Here is a 17,114-nt window from a genome sequence, read left to right on the forward strand (position 1 = left end):
ATTCCTTCTTGGCTTGGTCTCAGTGTTTTCCCCGAGAAGTGGGTGCAGGGTTTCTGGGCTTTCCTGCCTGCCTCTCTGCCCCACTGCTCCCTGCCTGCCTCCTCTTGCAGGCAGGCCACCAGGCTGAACCCCTGCGTGCTGCCAGGCAGCTTCCTGAGCTGCGTTCAGGGGTCAGGGCCTGCCCTGCACGCTCAGCCTCGCCCGATGGGGTCTCCTCAGACCTTCTGCAATGAAATTTCCCCTTCCACAATCCTGGCCATCGCAAATGTCAGAGCCACTCTCTGGGGTCTTCTAGACAATTTGAGCAATAAAATGCGTCTAATGGCAGCTCCGCACAGTGCACTGGGCGGCTGGGCCTCACAGGAGCCACGTCCCCACACTCGGGAGGCTCTCTGAGGAGGAGTCAGGAAGCAGAATCTGTCCCCAAGGCCTGTCCTTCGGGCCGAGAGATGCTCACTGGCAGTCCGCAGCCCTACGTGGTCCAGACAGCAGCGAGGCCCTGCCCGCATATGGGAGGAACCCAGACTCGCTGGTCAGGACTTCAAATCAGACCACAGGCACCCTCAAGTCCAGCCCCACCCCAACCCAGGACCAGAGGCAAGCGCAGGGACCTTGCACCCCAGAGGCCACGTCTGCCGTGGAGAGGGCCACACCTGGTGGTTTAAACCCCAGTGACCTCCTCTCTGTGTGAATGGATGAACGCATCCCCTCATGGTGACAGGGGCTGTGGGTGGACAGTTATAACAGAGGGACAGTCTTGCCAAACGAGAAGCTGCCAGCCAGTGGGCACTCAAGGTTCAGACTGTCCACCTGCTGCACCCGTTGCTGAGCGGCTTCCGGGGGCACAGAGAGGGCAGGAGCCAGCCCAGGGTCACACAGTAGTGGCCTCACCTGCCAGTCCTCACTCCCCTGAACCCAAGCATCGGGCTGTGTCCACTTCGGGCAGAGGGTTTGTTTCCAGCCCTGCCGCAGCCCTCCGCCCAGCCCTGGAAAGCAGCAGGCGGGCAGATGGGCCGGCACCGTGCAGCCGCGGTGGCAGCTGCTCCGGGGGAGGCGAGTGAGGAGCGGGCTCCGCGCCTCCCTCCTGAGCGGAACCTTCTGGATGTTTTGACTCATTCCACCAAATGGTCTCACAGAACCTCAAGGAGATCTGGGGGTGGGGCCCTGCTGAGTCAAAACACCCCTGGGGGTTTTCTGCGGGGGTGGGGGCAGTCTCCCATTCCACTGCCCGAGAAGTGCCCCTCCCATCCCAAGTGACAAGGCTCCGAGGCGACCTCCCCATTTCACAGCAGGGAAAACCAAGGCTGCTGCGGGCGCCAGGGTCTCCCCTCTGGCCCTAGTGGGCTGGGCCAGGCGTGTCTGTGGCTCCTGAAACAGAAAACCTGTCTGCTTTCCAAGGCCTTGCACTGGACCAGCCCACCTGCTGCGGCAGATGCTCCAAAGGGTTTGCGGGACTCACTCTGCCCTTCTGTGAAGTGGGGACAAGCCCGCGGCTGTGGCAGGTGCTGTGGGTACAGGGAGCCGGTCCAGACCCCAAACCAACCAGCACAGCAAGCTTCCAGGGAGCCACAGGTCTGACCAGAGCAGTGACACAGGCTGCTCTCTGGCTCTGCAGGCTGCACGACCTCCCCCTCAGCTGCCAACGCCCTCAGCCGGCCCCACATGCCCCGCCTGGTCCCCAAGCATCTGACCTTTCTCCCACTGAGTGCCACCAGGCCGAGCCGTAGGTCACACTGAGATGGCGTGCCTGTGGGCAGCTTCATTAGGACGGAGTGGGCACAGAACCCGCCAGCCCTAGGGCCACAGACAGAGACCTCCTGCCCAGCCCCAGGCCCACCCCACGGCACCTGGCAGAGACAACACCGCGTGTCGAGGGACATCTATTGTTTGTCTCTCCCCAGAGAGCGCAGCAGCCCCTCGATTCCGAAGCAGCGCCCGACGCGCAGGAGGTCCTCGCCCTCCACTCATCAGAGGAGCGAGCAGGCACGGCCTGACCAGCCGTGTTCTCATCACTGGTACGTCTCAACTCCGTGACACCCAGCTCCGTGCCAGCGCTTCACATCCGCCGGGCAGGGACGGTGCCGGGGAGCAGTGACCCCCGCTCCGGGGTCAGCCTCCTGGGCTCCATCCAGGAAAGAAGCAACAGCCGGAAGCCAGGGTCACGCTGGAAGGGGCGCACCGTGGGCAGACGTGAGCGGGGCGGGCAGCCAGCGCCCCCTGGAGCCAGCGCGGCCCCTGCAGCTGGGGCTTTAGTCAGCGCCCCCCTCACCACGCGGGGAGTTCAGAGGACTGAGGAACTGAATTTCTGTTGCACGTTGAAAGCTACATTGTTTTCCAGTCTGGAGAGAAATGAAAACTAGCGACCTCGAGCTCCCTGGCCAGGACCTGAGTATCCGAATTCTGTCCTGGGTCCAGAGAGGCCGGGGCAGGTGCTGGTGCCTCTGGGAGGGGAAGGTCCATCTGCCTTTCTCCAGGGCCCTCCCCGCCTGACCTGCTGCCCCACGTGCGGTGGGAGCCGGGGTGCCCAGGAGCAGCAGCTGCTCCAGCTGACGGGCGCGGGCACACTGCCAGCTGCCAGCCTGGCCGTGGCTCTGCAGAGGCCCCGAGGCCTGGTCTCCCTGGCAGGCTGTGAGGACCAGCCTAATCTCTCGGCTGCTCCGGGGGTGGGGGCAGTCTCAGCTCAGGAGACCGGGGGCAAAGGTGACCTGGAGTGACCCACACTCCCTCTCCTCCTCTCCCCCAGGTTCTGCGCCCCCCCTCCCCCGGCCTGTCCTGACTGCCCACCCTGACACTTTCTGGAACTCTTCCCGCAGGAGGTGGGCTCCAGGCCCCTTCCACCCACGCCACACAGGCTCCTTATGCTCGGGCAGCCCCGTCCTGATGCAGGGGCCGCGTGGAGGGGCTCGGTGCACGGAGGTGGAGACACAGCCTCCCCACCGGGCCCTGTCCAAACTCCTAGCCCAAGAACCCGCAAGCTGGCACGTGGCTGCCCAGCCCCTGAGTCCGGGGTGGTCTGTCCACCGCAGTCATAGCCGGGTTCCTTCTTGGTGTGTCCTCACCCCAGTTCTTAAGGAGCATTTCTGGCTCACAGGGCTGCAGGGAGGGGCCCTCTCCTGCCTCTGGGAAAATCTGTGGCTACTGCCCAGGCCTGGCCTGGAGGGAGCCGCCCCAAACATCTGTTTAGGAGTGAACGGGGTCAGGTTTGAGGGCCAACTGCCTGGGATGCTCCCGGCCGCCTCCCCCAAGGCCCCCACGCAGGCAAGACTCACAGCCCGACTCCAGGGCTGGAGAGCAGATGAGATAACTGTTTATGGAACCAAGCACAATGACAGCTTGCAGGCAGACGAGCCCTGCTGTTCAAACAACTCTCTCCAGGCTCCCGGCGAGAGCGTCCCTGCCAGCCGGTGACCCCGGGCATAGCCGCCTGTGAGATGCGGGGGCTCCCAGGTGAGACGCACTCCTGCTCCCTGGGGCCTTCTGAGTGTGAGGCGCTCGTCTGGGTTCTGGGGCTGCGGGGAGCAGACAGACAGAAGTCCTGCCCTCACGGAGCTGACCTAGGAGGGAGACGCGGTGACGGGTGAAGGAGGAGGCACAGCATGGCAGGGACGTGTGCCGTGGGGACTCACAGCAGAGGGGACTCTGAGCCCGACCCAAGGAGGGGAAGGTGGGAGCCACGCAGGTGTTGGCAGAGCACGCGGGCGGCGGGACCCGCTTGGGAAACACAGGGAAGGCAGATCAGAGTCAACATTTCGGGGGGGTTGGGGGTGTGGGGCTGTGTGGCCTTGAAGCCACGTGACAGTCTGACCTGCCCCTGGAAGGGCCACACGATAGCTTTTGGGGGACCTCTCCAGCTGCTACATGGGGACCCCAAACTGCCTCCCCTGTTGAGGGCAGGGCAGGGATGAAGCCGGAGACCAGGTGCAGCATCTTATTCATGACTTGAAGGTGGGACGTAGGTGCCAGAGACCTAGTAACTGGGCAACCAAGCACTGCCTGCGGGCAGACGAGGCCCACCATCCAAACCACCCTCCATGCTCCCGGCGGGGCAGCCCAGCAGCCCGTGGGCCACAGCGCTCACCACCCCGGGCCAGGGCACGGCCACAAGTGCAAAGGGATGGCGGTGGCCATCCTCACGACCCGGTGACACAGCACAGGGAAGCCGGGCCTAGCAGGGCAGGAGGCGCCTCTGGTGCATTCATCCCTCGACACGGGACAGCGGGTCAAACCGAGAGTGCCACTCAGCCCAGCATCTACTCTCCCAGGTGCGGCCCCAGGAGAACGGAACACACACGTCCACGCAGAACTGTGCAGGCGCGCGCTCACAGCGGGTGACGCACACCCGCGAAAACGGGCACGGCCCAGCTGTCTGTCCGCTGACGATGGACACACCCAAAATGTGCAGACGCGGGCGACTGAATACCACTCGTGAGAAGGGTGTGAAGCGCCGACCTGTGGGACAGTGTGTGCGAGCCGCACAATCTGTCCACCGAGTGACGGAAGCCGGTCATCTCCTGAGACTCCCAAAGGCAGACCCACCAACACAGAAGCAGACCGGTGGTCGCAGGGCTTGGCGGGGGCGCTGTGGGTGAGGGGCTCTCCTTTCTGGGGTGATGGAAACGTTTGGGAATTAGATGGTGGTACAACACAGTGAATGCGTTCGATGCCAGTAAGCCATGAACTTAAAAATGGTCCAGGTGGTCAAGTTTACGTTCTGTGTATTTTACAGTTTAAAAAAATACCCAGTGGGGAGACTGAGGTGAGCAGGACGTGGCCTCTCCCCAAACGTGGTCCCTCCAGTCGCCTGTCCCTGTCCCCAGCACAGGGCTGGGGAGCCCGAGCTCATGTGAGGGATACAGGCAGGCGATGGGGCCGGGCTGACCTCTCTCCTCGCTGCAGTGCTAACGGGGGGGTGTCACAGGCTCCCTCTCCCCAGGTGCTGTGCTCTCGGTGACCTGGGGGCCCATTCCTTTAGGTGGGCAGGAGGGTGGCTCCCTGGCTGACGCCAACTCCCACTCCCCTAGAGCTGGCAGGTCTGGGAAGGCCGGTGACATGTGACCTTCCAACATACCCCATATATGGAGCCTCACCCTTAGGGGCCAGGAGGGGTCCCAAGGAGGGGCTGCGCGAATAATCCCATAAACCTGGAGGCCTGGCTGGGCTAAAGGCCTCTGTGAGATGAGGCGGGGAGGGACTGGTGGGGTCTGAAGGGGTCTCAGCCCCTCTGAGAATCAGATGAAAGGGCTCTGAGCAGGTAACACGAGCACAGGTCAAGCCCGGACCTCATGACTGCCCCCCAGTCTGCCCCCTCCACCTCGAAGCCCCCAGGGCTCTACTGACAAGACCAGCCGCGACGTGGACACGGCACCATGTCCACCCAACCAGACCGTGCAGGTGCTGTGCGGGGCCCCCGGCCAGGCGTTAACAACCATGACTGTGGGGATTCCGAAAAGAAGGTTTCACGTGGACACAGAGGGAACTGAGGCTCCAAGAAACCCCACGGCATGCCAAAGGGCTCGCCTGGGGCCAAGATTTGAACTGGGGTGCCTTGACACCTCAAACGAGGTTCCCTACAACAAACCCACAAAGACGGTGGTGACAGGCGTCCTGGGACAGTCTGTGTAGGTGGTGGTGACAGGCGTCCTGGGACAGTCCATGTAGGTGGTGGTGACAGGCGTCCTGGGACAGTCCATGTAGGTGGTGGTGACAGGCGTCCTGGGACAGTCCATGTAGGTGGTGGTGACAGGTGTCCTGGGGGTAAAGTCTCATCTGAGGCCTTTGCTGGTCCCCAAAGTGGATGCTGACTTCAGTCTTCAGGCTGCAGGGCCCTCGGTCGTGCAGGCCCGTCCTAACTTCTGTGCTGGTCCCCACCTGAGCCAGGTCACCCTCCATACGAAGTGCTCACGGGGTGCAGTGCAGTTGGGCCGGACGAGCAGGTGGGAGTCGGCATGTCTGGGTGTCCAGGCTGGCCGTGCGGCTCCCGGACGAGGCCCCAGGGCTGCCGCCCTCAGGACAGTCAGGGGGGAGTCACACCTCCTCTGTCTGCCTGGGGAGGGCGACCTTCACCATGGCACCCGGACTGAGCTGCTCCCCCCAATCCAGGGACCTCCTGGCTGCTCGGCCCCCGCCCCCAGCAGACAAGGGAGTGCAGGCTGCAGAGAAGCACAGATCTTCAGTACAAGCACCCGGCTTTGTTCCACCAGCATGCTGACGGTCAGGCAGGAGGGGCCTCTCGGGCCAGTGCCGGGAACTCGGGCAAGAGGCGCAGAGCAGGGGAAGGAGGCAGAGCTTCTCCCGGACAAGCGCACCATCCAGAGACTGACCAGGACTCAGGCCACCCTGGGCTCACCCTGCCCTCCTCAGCGTCTGGGTCTGGGCACTGCCTCCTCATGGCCCTCTGTCCCCACATCTGTCCCCTAGGATGATCAAAATGCTAACCCAACCAGCCCCCACTCCACCCAGCCCAGCTCAGGGGGCTTCCCTGGGCGGCTGAGACTCCAGGGACAAAGGCCAGAGTGCCCCCCAGGTCCACCACACCCCCTGGTCCTCTGCTGCCCGGTGCCCTCCCTCCCGTTGTGACCCGTCACCAGCACAGGGTACCACCCCCTCCTGCCCCCACCCCCGCTGCCTCTCAGCACCTCCCCTGCCTTCCTGTATGAGGACTCTCCTTTCCTGAGTGCTCCCAGGTCAGGACTGTCGGGTGAGCACTTCCCTGCAGGTCCCAAGTGGGGCCCAGGGCCAACGGGTGCACGGGGAGCCCTCCTGTCCTGCCCCAGGAGGTCTGGAAGCGGCCCCTGCCCGTCTCCTGCTCCCACGGCAAGGGCGCTCCTGCCCTGCCCCCTCTGTGGACTTTTCTCTGCCCAAGTAAACAGAAGAACGCCCAGTGCCACACCCTCCCCAAGCCTCCTCCTGCCATGTCCACCACATTCCGTGCTCAGGGGAAGCCTGGGGGTCTGAGCACCCCAAGTGCCAGGAGGCTGCAAGTGCACGTGGACAGTGAACAGGACAGATGGGCAGCCGGGAGTGGGCTGAGCAGCAGAGTGGGGTGCAGGCTCCTGGGCCCAGAGGTGTCTTCCTCATTGCACCAAACGCACCTTTGTTCCCTTCCCATCTGGCTCACCACGAGGTCCCCGGATGACGAAGAACAGAAGTCCTCGCTTCTGTTTTACTGCCACAGGAAAATGCAGCAAACAGCCCGTCCGCCTGAGGCTCCACCCAGCCGCACACCCCACGCTCCCGGTGGCCGTGAACTCAGAAGTGGGAACCGGGAACTAACTCGTCATCGCCTTCCTCACCCCGAACGCCAGACCCCTGCCTGGGTCTTTCTACTGGTGCTACAGGGTGACTTCCAGTCCAGGAGTTTGTTTCCAGACGCCAAGCCTCTGCTGGAATTTGTGCTTGAGGCTCAAGGCGGCCCCCAAAGGCGCTTGGGCGCTGGGCCATCTGCAGCCCCTGCCCCTAGCACTGCCTCATCCGCCAGATAAAGCAGGGTCCCAGCCTCGGCGAACCACAGCAGCAGAACTGGGCTTCCTCTTTTGCCCAGAAGCCTGGGGACATGATGCCCAGAGAGGACCTGGAAGTGTGACTTGTGGTCTCCAACAGTCCTGGGGACACGGAGAGCCACAAGGATGAGCCAGCAAGCCCTGATTCCATAGAACACACGGCCTGGTGCCTGGCCCACCTGGCCCGGCCCCTGGGCACCCAGTATGCTAGGAGCTGAGACGCGGTCCAGAAAAGAAGCCTCTGCCAACCCCTCTGAGCTGCCCCCAGTGAGCTGGGCCCTCAAACGCCACATCCTAGATGGACACCCAACAATCATGAGCGTCCACTTCCTCCTGCCCCTCCCTTGGACACAGAGACTCTAGGTGCGGGGACGTGGAACGCTGGGGGCCTCTGGGGAAGCATGCCCACAAGCCCTGCACTGGCCCTCTGGACTTGGAACTTGGCAGAAAGCTCCAGGGGCCTGTCCACCTGCCTCCTGAGCCTCTCCCAGCCTCCCTGTCCTCATCTGGAGAATGGGACAGTAAGGGAACCCACCTTCAGGGCCGCCCTGAGGTCAAATGCAATCCACCTGTGAGCTCCGGTCAGGGCTGCATCATCACCCCTCCCCCACCCAGAACAACTGTCTGACCCAGGGACAGAGTGACAGGTGACAAGCACCTTCCACAGACAGTTTTGTCCAGGAAGTGCGCTCGTGGCCACGTTCCCACCTTTATGTGTTACAGAGTTCAGGACCCCACTCCCAGAGGTTTGGGAGGTAACACCAGCCGCCCACTGGCAAAGCTGAGTCTGTTATAACAGCCAGACAACGTCCAGTGGCTTCTAGAGGGTCTCAAATGACAACGACCCCCCTCCCAGCTCTGCCCAGGGTGATGGGACGGGGGAAGAGGCTGGTCTTGGGCCTGTGTGACCCAGACAGGGCAGAGGTGCTCCTCCTCCCTGGCCCTGATCCCAGGTGGCCCCCAGCCGCAGGTGGCGCCTCTGATGTCAGTTACAACGGCACCTCGTATGCCTGAGGCTGTGTCCAGGTGAGGGTTCCCACATCTGGAGCATGAACCCCTCGACAGCACCCAGAAGTCGCCAGCAGTCCCTGCAGGTGTGGGAGGAACGCTGACAGGCGGGCTGGGGACGAGGGCCACAGACAAAGGGAGGCCAGTGGGCTGCTGTCTGTGGGGGAGGAGGGAGGGCCCTAGGCCGACACAGGCTCCCCTCGTGGGGCTGACACCCTGCAGCTCTGTGGGCAGCTGTGAAGCGGGAAAGTCCTCCCGCCGGGCAGGCCGTCCCGCAGACTCGGACAGTGAGTGTGAGCGCTGAGTGCGGCCGGGCAGGGAGCCTGGTCCGCCCGTGGACTTGTGCGGCTGTGAGCAGGGGACAGACCACCAGCCGGGAGAGCAGCGCCGTGGGCAGGACGGGGTGGCCCCTGAGGGTGCCACTAGTGAAGCACCTACTGTGTGCCAGCTCTTCAGCCGGCCCACGCTCTGGATTCTGAACACACACGTGCGCACACATGCACACCGACTGGCATGGGGACTCAGAAGGGTTCCCCAGCACTGCGGAGGCCAGGCTGAGGAGGAACAAGGCCACCTCAGACTCGACAGGCTGATGGCCAAGAGCCACGACGGCTCCAGGTGGCACGGGTCTGCCTCCCCCCACGTCACCCTCCCCTGCTGCCAGGACTGGTGCTGGAAGCTGGCCCCCCAGGCGACAGCCTTGCTGGCTTGGACCTTGTGGATTAGTGACCCAGCCTGCCGGCATTTCCAGATCCTTGCGTAGGAAGGAAAATTAATTTCTTCCAGTCATGCAGAAATGAAAATATGTGGACCCAAATCAGAGAGATTTCCTGGAGGTGGTAACTCAATTACGCGCATAACCTGGTGACAGAGGAAGGGCTGGTGGGTGGCCCGAGGCAGCTCCAGAGGGTCCTGGCTGGGCCTGCAAGAGACCAGGTACCACTTCCCTTCCCCCACTCACACATGGATCAAGGCACCTCCAGAGAGAGCCAGGTTCCGCTGGAAAACTGGTCCTAATGTGATATTCCCTCCCGCCCTGTGCCTGCCGAGCTCCCAGGGAGCACACACCACATCTGTTCCTGAATTCATCGTCCCTGCCCTCCACTCCCTTTCGTCCTTTGAGTGGCCTGGCCACGGAGCCCCAGTCAGCCAGGCTCTTCAGGGACTGAGCTATGGGCCGCACAGGACAGAACCCTCTCCCTGCCCCCCCACTGCCCCAAGGACAGAAGGCAGGAGAGGGGTGACACAGCTAGACCCCAGTGCCTGTCACAGCACCAGTCCTCCCTGAGTGTGCCCAGGGAGTGTGGGCAGCGCCTTCCCGCCCCTTCCCCGGCCCGAGAAAGGACGCCAGGGGTTGCCTGGACCCCCGCAGGGTGCCAACCTCAAGAAGTTTCTAAAACCTTGCTACAACTTGCAAGAGCCACGGCGCAGGGACACAGAACAGCTGCCCTCCCTTTGTGCCTGGCCAACTCCTGTCCTCCAAGGGTGGCCGCCCTGGGAACCTCCTGTTTCTGGGTCCAGGGGCGGAAACTCACACCCAGTTAGACATAATGGTTCGGCATCCTGGCCACCCATCAACGACGGTGCCTGACAGTTGCTCAGATCGCCACCCACAGGAGCACAAGGTCTCTATTCCCAAAGGAAATAGTCTTCTCTGTGGTCTCTGGAAGAGGCCTGAAGGCTGTCAGCCTAAGCCCACGTGGGGCGGAGTAGTTTTTTTTTGATGCGGTGGGTGGGGCGGCACGGGTCTCCACCCTGCCAGGGGTCCTCCCACTCCTCCTAGCACACACGCTCCTCCCAGGGGCGGAAGGAGGGACAGCCTGAGGCTGTGTGTTCAGAGCCCAGGGCTCAGAGTGTGGCTTGCCACCAGCTCTGCTGCCTTCTGCTCCACGTAAGCCCGTCTAGGGCTGAATTTCCAGCCATCTGTCCCTCCACGTCGGCTCACACCTCCCTCCCCGCCGTTCCCACAGCCTGGCTCCGGGCCTGCCCAACACGCAGATGGACGGTTCCCAAAGCGTGTGAGCAGAATGCTGCCACCGGCTGCGCCCGAGGCCCCCAGGCGGTCAGGATCCAGGGATGGTCGTTTAAGACCTTCCCCCCACCTACAGGGAGTGAGACAGGACTCCTGAGGTCTCCAGACAGCTTAACCCCAAGGCTGCCTAATCGCCCCTGCCTAGGCGGCAGGTCCAGGGACCAAAACAAGAGGGAAAGGGGCTAGAGGGAGCGCAGGCCTCCTCCCCAGTCAGGTCAGAGACAGTTCTCTCTCTCCTAGGGTCACACTGTGCACCCCCATCCAGTCCTCTGCCACCTGGCCCGGCCTCTTCGTCAGGAAGTGCGGACACCGCAATGAACTTGCTGGACTTCCCACCTTCCAGAAACAGGTCCCACCTTACGTCTGACCACACCCCTGGCAGGTCAGGCCCTGGCTCACCTAGGGGGCGGTCAGTGGGAGGGCGCTGAGTGGGCTGGCCCCACCCCACCTGGACTCCAACTTTGCAAAGTGGGGAAGGGGCGCTCTGCACGGCTGCAGGGAGACTCCGAGACCGGAGCTGCAGGAGGATTCGGGGTGGCAGCGGCGGCAGCGCGCGGGACGGGGCACTTACGGTCAGGAGGTCCGCAGGAAGGGAGGCGCTCGCACTCTCGCGACCCGGCTCCTGAAGCGGCTTTGCCTTCGAACTCCGCCCCTGCCTCCGTAACTTGGGGGCAATCGGCGCGCTGTCTTCTAGTGCCGCGCCAGGCTCAGGCGCGCGGCGGGGCCGGGGCGCGCGGGGCGGCCGCTCGCTCCGCCCGCCCGGCTGCCCGCGCGGGAACAAAGCGCGCACGCCGCCCCGGGCGGTCTCCGGCCTCCGCGGCCCGCGCCCGCTCCGGCCGGCGCGCCTTTGGCTCGCAGGCGACGGCTCCGGCTGCCGCGCGCTCGCCCCGGCGTCTCACGGGGCCCCGCGGCCCCCGCCCCGCGCGCCCCGCCTCCGCCTCCTGCCCCCCCCCGCCGCCGCCGCCGCCGCCGCCGCGCCACCTGCCTCCCGCTCGGCGCCCATCGCGCGCAGCTCCGCCCCGGGGCGCCGGCCGCGGAGAGGGGCCAGGGTTCCGTGCGGGGCCGGCGCGGGAGAGGGACTCCAACGCCGAGGGCCGACCCCGCCGCCCCAGCCACTCGGGCGCCCGCGGATCCCGGGGCGCGCCCTGAGAGCTCGGCCGAGGGCGCGGGCCAGCCGCGGGGGCCAGGGGCTCTAGGGCGCAGCCGGTGGCCGGGAGCGCGAGTGGGAGTGCGGCGGCTGCGCGGGCGGGTGTGAGCGGGGGGCCGGGCTGGGAGCGCGGGCGCTGTGGAGAGAGACGCTCGCTGCTCCGTAGGCAGGAATGCCCGCGAGGGCACCGTGGGGTGCCGCTGAGCCGGGAGCGCTGAGTGGGCGGGAGCGCGGGGCGCCGTGGGTAGGGCGCGGGTGCCGCGGGGAGAGCGGTGAGGGAGCCGCGCAGGGAGCCCGGCGGGCCCCTGGCCCACGGCCACCCCCGCCGGCTCCGCAGGCCGCGCCCTGGGCGGGCTGGTGGGGGTCTGGCGCTGAGCGCGCCGCCGCGCACACCCACCTCAGAGCAGTCGGCGGGCGCCCGCCTCGCAGTTTTAGAGCCGCGGCTTCTGGCGTCCGGGCGGGAGGCGAGCGGCAAGCGCCCCTCCTCCGACCGCCGCGCACCCCTGCCCGCCGCACGCCGCCCGCCGCCCGCCGCCCGCCGCGTGGGCCGGGCCGGGGCCGCCTCCGCGCTCAGCCCGCAGGGGGCGCCCTCCCGCCGCGCCCTGAACCGCGCGCCCCGGCGGCCTCGGCCCCGCGCTGACCGAGTGACCGAGCGGACTGGGGGAGCGTAGGATCCCGGCTCACTGCCTCTGGCCTTGGGTATTTGCTTGTCTCTGCATTTATCTGCATCCCATTCTTTCAACGTCAACCTGCAGGGGTGCCCAAGCTGCTGCCCCGGCCCCTGAGCGCTGCACTCCCCCCTGCCGGGACTCTCGCCTACCTCCCCACTCTCTGCCTTTCCCTAAAGTGCCTTGCGGCATAGCTGATGCCCTGCCTTTCCTCTTTCTTCCTCCACAATTCACATAGACTGTATTTCCTCAGGACAAGATGAGGTCCCAGGGTCACAGTCTTAGGAAACAGAGGCCAGAACTTCAGAACAGTAGGGCCCTGATTTGCATCTCATTTGGCATAAATCTGCACGTGAAGGTCCACGGTCTGCAATTCCCAAGTACAAATTCCGGCAGTGTGCCGAAAGGTACCCTCCTCCTTGACTGAGCCCTGCCCACCGGGTCCAGCTGGGCCGAGGAAGCCGAGGGAACACAAGGCAAAGGCTCTGAGGTGCAGGGACACCCCTGCCCCATCCCCGCAGGGGCACTGGGCATGGGCCCGTCGTCTGGGTCACCAACGAGCCACGTGGCCCCCACCAGTCCCTTGACCTCCTGGGCCTCTGTAGAAATCAGAGCAGTGTGGTGAAGCAGCACAGATGTCTGGCGCCTGGCTTTCAGAATGGGCTCGGGCGAGACTCCTCCTGTCCTGAGCCCATTTCACAGAAGAATGTGGATCTAAGACAACCATCCCAGACTTTATGCACCAATATTTATCAACACCAGCTCCTTTACTTCATGGACTCTGAGGCACTGTTGACTTTAAGTTGCAACATTATTTTATGAACCAGAAAGAAAGAAGAACATGGTCCTGTTATCGTCTGGAGATGCCTCTAGATTTCAGGGAGGTTAATATGCACAAAGGCAGGCCAGATCAGGCACTGAGCAGCAGCCAGCCAGCCTGCAGCCAGCCTCAGGGGCTCTCAGCCGGGCAGAGAAATAGACACCATCCCAACAGCCATGAAACTTCCACAGAGCATCAGCAGAAGCTGGGTCCAACCTGGGCCTGGGGTCCACTGCAACTCGGCCCCTACAAACCACACAGCGCTGTCAGGTCATTGTGTTAAATTACCAACGGCAATGTCTCATCTAAGCAGGGTGTTGGAAACCACTGGAGACATGACAGATCCCAAGACACCAAGGATAAAACCGCAATCATCAGAGACCACGCTCTGGGCCCTGAGCCACCCTGAAGGCTCCCACGCCCCTGCCGGGGAGAACCAAGCGCTGTCCTGACTGGGCCAGACGGCCACGCAAAGTCGCGATGGGACATGGCGGCAGCTGCCACACTGAAGAGGGTTTGCCCGAGGCAGGCAATGACCTGAGCATGAGCCCTGCATTTTCGCACTGAATTCTCACCCACCTGCCAGACACTGGAAGCCCCGTGTTACAGGCGAGGGGACGGGGGCTCCAGCAGGCTGCACGGGCACGCAGCCCCGGACGGGCGGAGGCTGAATGCCCTCGCCGCGCTCGCCTCCCTCACCTCCTGTGGGCTGGTGTCTCGCTCTAGAAACGGCTCAGGCAAATTCCTGGGTCTTCAGCAGGGCTGGAGTCCCACCAGGCCAGCCTGGCCCGGGCGTCCAGGCCATCAGCCACTGCAGACCACTCCTCAAAAACAATTCTGAGCCGGGGGAGGGCACAGCTCAGTGGTAGCACGTGCTTAGCATGCACAGGGGTCTATGTTCAATCCCCAGTACCTTTGTTAAAAAAAAATTCAACCTAATTACCCCCCAAAACAAAAACAGAAATCACGTCATGTTAAAAAAACAATAATTCTGAGTAATGATGGGCTTCCTCAAACATGTTTCAGTCACATCTAAAAACCTGCAGCCGAAGTTGAAATAGCTGCGAAGAGCATAAAATCTGACACACAGCAAACATGGATATTTCAAAATAAAAGGGTGGCTGATGGGCTAGGAGCTACAGGGTTGGGATAGCCACCGTTCTCCACTTAAAAATACATGAACAAACTCTTCTCTGACACCTGAATTGTCCCAGCTCCCTAGGTGGCACAATGAGTTTTGAGATACAACACCAGAAGTGTGATCTATGAAAGAAAAATTTGGTAAGTTGGACTTCATTAATATTTAAGCCTTCCGGTCTGTGGAAGACAGGGCTGCAGAGTAAGGCTGTGCAGGGAGTGCACTGCACCTGCGAGCGGGCAGGGAAGGCAGGTGCGGCTGCGCTGGGGGCCACCTTTGCACCCACAAAAGCAGCTCTGCCTGTCACCACGGGGCCCCTGAAAAGCTCATCTGAAGCCATTGCTGACTGCTGGCTCCTTCCCCTGAGACAGGATGAGGAGGGCTGGCAGACCCCCTTCCTCCCCGTGATTCTGTGTGGTCAAAGGCCACAATTCGGGAAACAGGACCCCAAAGCATGTACCAGGCTGCTCACAGGCAGGCTCCCCCTGGGTGTTCGGACCTGCTCTGCAGGTGGGGTTGCCCCCAGGTGGGCAGGCGGAACTGCTACCTGGATTCTGGGAATGGGAAACGGGCTCTGCGAGGCGAGGTGCTTTGCCCAGGGGCCGCGCACTTCTTATTTGGTTACCCCAGCAGGAAACAGGTAAAGGCCAGGAAACCGCTGGGAGGCGCTGCCAGGGGGCTTGGGCAGTGGAATGGGAGCTAGACCGGGAGGGACAGAGTCAACAAAAGCAGCCGTCCACCAGGGCCGGAGAGGTGGGAAGACACACACTCATGCGGCAGCTCCTGTCCCTACTGGTGGGGCTGCTCCTGGCACCCTCAGTCCCCACCCCTGTCCTCTCAAGCAGGGGGAACACAGATGACGGTGGTGATGCCTGGAGGTCTGGAGCCAGTGGGGGTGCACAGAAGTGGGGGCAAGGGGATGTGGGCGGGGCGTGGGAGTGGGGTGGGGTGGGAGTGAGGGACGGGAGTTGGGGACAGGAGTGTGGGGTGGGAGCAGGGACTAAAGATGTGGGCGGGGTGCAAGGACACCTGCCACTGGCCAGGCTGGACTTCTGTTCCTCCACGGGGCTCCAGGGAGTTCCCTCCACCTGGCCCAGGGCTCCTCGGAACCCTAGAGTCCTGGGAGACGTCTGTGGGGCTCCCACCCATCGACTCCAGGTCATTTGTTTTTACTTCTGCCCAAGCTTCAGTAAGGAGCACCAAGTAAACAATCAGGATGGCAGTCACGTTGTGAGAATTGTGAAGTCAAGTTCTCTGGGCCAAGTCATTAATTATCCTGCGTGCAAAGCCAGGCAGCTAAGATCCCAGCTCCTGGCCAGGCCAAGCGCAGCCCTGGCTGGGAGGCCTCCGAGGAGCTCTCCTGTGGAGGGAGGGCAGCCACCTGGTGTCTCCCACCCATGCAGGTGCAGCGCTAGGTGCTTCAAAAATGCCTTATTCATACCCCGGGACAACCCCTGTGCAGGTTATGAACCACCTTTCTGCAGAGGAAACCGAGGCCCAGGGAGACGAGAGCCTGCAGGGGGAGGTGGGGCTCGGGCAGCGGGGGTGGTGAGCCCGGCCCACGCTCCCCTTGGCTGCACTGCACTGCCAGTCCGCCCCATTGGCTTCCGTCCTGTTATCTGGCGTGTCACACCCTGTCACCTCCTGGCCGGCCTGCCAGCCAGCCTGGCCACACTGTGGGTGACGGTCACAGGAAGGAGGCGTGGAAGGGCAGCCCATCTGCTTTCCAGATCACAGGGAGGAACCAAAAGTGAGGCAGCTTCAGAGGTGCTGGGCACTGCCCACAAGACTTTGATGTGGCCTCAGGACCCTGGGCAGGGCAGGGCTCCAGCAGTGGCCCCTTGGCGGGCTCCTGCCTGCGGGGACTGGACGCCTTCTCTGTGGCCGCCTGTGTCCTGTTCCCAGTGCCCTGGAGAGCTACTGGGAAGTTAGAGAGGGGAGGCTTCCACAGGCTTCTCACCGGGGTGCCCCAGGCCGGACGGCTGCGGGGAGACACGGAACCTCACTGGAGATGGAAGGCCTGTGGGCTAAAGAGGCAGGTACGGCTCCTCACCGAGAGAAAAGGCCGCCCTCAAAAGTGAAGATGTGTGGCGTGGGCCAGGGTGCTGGGACCACAGTGGTTACCTCGGGCCCTAAATAGATCCAGCAATTTCCACACGTGGGGCAGTCCTCGCCGACGTATTCACTCCTCCCTTCCCTCACTCTACAAGCCTGAAAGCAAGCGCCTGGGCTCGCAGGGCCTCAGGTTCCTCTGCAGAGACGGAGTAACAGTTGCCGGCTGGACCCCACGTTTGCAGTGTGGCCCAAACACCACTTCCTGGCTCGCTCTCTCGTCTTTGCTCAGTTTCAGGTGAAAGCAGGCCCAGCGGGAAGGCGACCTCCGTGCACACTGGAGGGGGGCCCGTTGGGCTGAGGTGGCGCTGAAGACCCCGGAGAGCCACGCACTCTCCCACGGACGGTGGCAGGACACCTGGACCCCATTTGGGGAAAAAAATGGATACATTCCTTACTTCACTTGGAAAAGTTGACTCCACCGTGTTGAAGAATAAAATGTGAAAAACAAAACGGTGAAAAAGTATTAGAAGAAAACACAGGTCATCTGTGTATCTGCTTATAACAAAGGAAGCCCAGAAACCCAGGAAAAAGACGGACAGACTTGACTGTGTAACTGCCAACAACTGGACCAAAAGATTTATGGCACCATGTTCATAAATCCACAGAGAAGCAGAGAATATAAACACACAAAGCAAAAATGAGCAAAGTACATGAACAGGTCCACGGCAAAGAAGAAATACACTTTCA

General features: G+C 63.0%; 1 protein-coding gene across 5 annotated transcripts in view; it reads right to left on the reverse strand.

Moving 5' to 3' along the window:
- The window catches only part of CBFA2T3 (CBFA2/RUNX1 partner transcriptional co-repressor 3), a 72,467-nt gene that overhangs the window by 36,673 nt on the left and 18,680 nt on the right, over nt 1-17,114 (reverse strand). The window contains exon 1 of one of the 5 annotated variants that reach the window (XM_072946812.1): nt 12,084-12,206. The exons of 2 other annotated variants lie outside the window; for them this stretch is intronic. The gene's annotated coding sequence lies outside the window, so the exon portion shown is untranslated. Of the gene's footprint in view, nt 1-11,110; nt 11,440-12,083; nt 12,207-17,114 lie in introns of those variants that run through there. 2 more of the 5 variants (XM_072946810.1, XM_072946814.1) reach the window with 2 other exon arrangements.

This window comes from Vicugna pacos, chromosome 21 (genome assembly GCF_048564905.1).
Source record: "Vicugna pacos chromosome 21, VicPac4, whole genome shotgun sequence".
In the NCBI taxonomy this organism is placed as follows: Eukaryota; Metazoa; Chordata; class Mammalia; order Artiodactyla; family Camelidae; genus Vicugna; species Vicugna pacos.